This window comes from Dendrobium catenatum, unplaced genomic scaffold (assembly GCF_001605985.2).
Source record: "Dendrobium catenatum unplaced genomic scaffold, ASM160598v2 fragScaff_scaffold_1504, whole genome shotgun sequence".
In the NCBI taxonomy this organism is placed as follows: domain Eukaryota; kingdom Viridiplantae; phylum Streptophyta; class Magnoliopsida; order Asparagales; family Orchidaceae; genus Dendrobium; species Dendrobium catenatum.
Window position 1 is genome coordinate 220047 of NW_021319966.1, and position 1635 is coordinate 221681.

Sequence of the window (1635 nt, forward strand, 5' to 3'; positions counted from 1 at the left end):
AAAAAAAAAAAAAAAAAAGACAATGCATCATGCAGTAAAGAACAACCACAAGAACCAGAAATTTTTAATCTCTGTTGAAAAATATTTTATTTTTTCTGTTGACAGAACTTTGGAGGAAGGAGCCTTTATAAGGAGAAATTATTCTGTTCGGAGACCGGATATAGAATGTCATTCGGAGACCAACCAGAATGCGCCACGTCAGCAGTATCGAGCCTCAATACCGAACAGGAGGTGACGTGACGCATTAAGATTGATCTCTGGACGGCGTTAGGCATCCGCACAGAATAATTAATCCATTATAAGATAAGGATAGCCATATTTATGGCTAAGCTAAGCCAAATTGATGGCTTTGAGGTGAGGATCCCAACACCAATAGTATCTTTATGATGACTATTAATTGAAGAAATTGATCATGAAATATTTTGTAGCTTTATTAAAGAAGAACTAATGTGGCTCTTTCCAAGAGGTAAGTATGAGCTTAATTTTATGGATAAAAAGATGATATTTTAGGTTTATAACTGTCACATCCATGATTTTTATAACTTTAGTTTGATAATTATTTTTGAATGGTCATATTCAATAGTTTGATTTTTTTCTAATTATGAAATTATACTAATTAGCATAATATGTTATGCTATATAAAATTTTATAATATTACTATATTTTTGTATAGGGGTGCAAATGAATTGATCTGAGTTGAGTCGAGCAGGAGCATACTTGAGATTGAGATAGAGCCCGATTTAAGAAATTGTAGTAGTATTCGGGCTCGTTTAGTTTAAAATTGTGACTATTTGGGCTTGGTTTAAGCTCGGCTCCTTAGTTAATCAGACGAACTTTATTAAGTGTATTAACTATTACGTATTAACGCTATTAAGATGCTTCTTAGTTAAGTAATTAAATCTTATCAATCCAATTAATGAGTATTCTATTGAGGTGCAAAATGAGATTTTAATTAAATGAACTAGTAAATAATTAACAGTTTTAATTAGCAATATTAAGTTTGCTTATGCTCATGAATAAATTAAAATAATTTATATAGAAAACAGTAAAACTTTGATATAAACATATATTAACAAATCTATTATTGAATTTTAAATGAGCATATTAGCGAGTCTTAGTCGAGCTTATTAATGAGCTTATTAATAAGTTTTAAATGATATTATTCATGATGATCTCATGATCATAAGAAAATTTTTAAAAAAAAGAACTTTTTAAGTTTGTCAATAAAGAAATGTTCAAGCTTATTTAATTAGTTCATTAACGGTCTGATCAAGACAGTTTTCTTGTTGCTTTGCTTACAGATAGCTACCACAATTTCATTTGGCTACTACTTTATTATTGTTTTCTCGCAATCATTTAAGAAATTTTTGTATCAGAAAGCTGTTTTTTTGCAACTACAGTAATTAGATTATTTTTCCTATAATAATTTTATAATCAATTTTATAAATTAATATAATCATCTCAAATAGACTCTAAATGATAATAAGTGAGCAGTAATAATATTTATTAAATATATTGATTCATTTGGAACACTAGTCTTTAATTTTAAAAAAAATATTTTGGGTGCTTAACTGGGATCCGATAACTGATTGATGGCATGATAGGATAACGGGCCTAGTTGTCCGGTTACTGCTT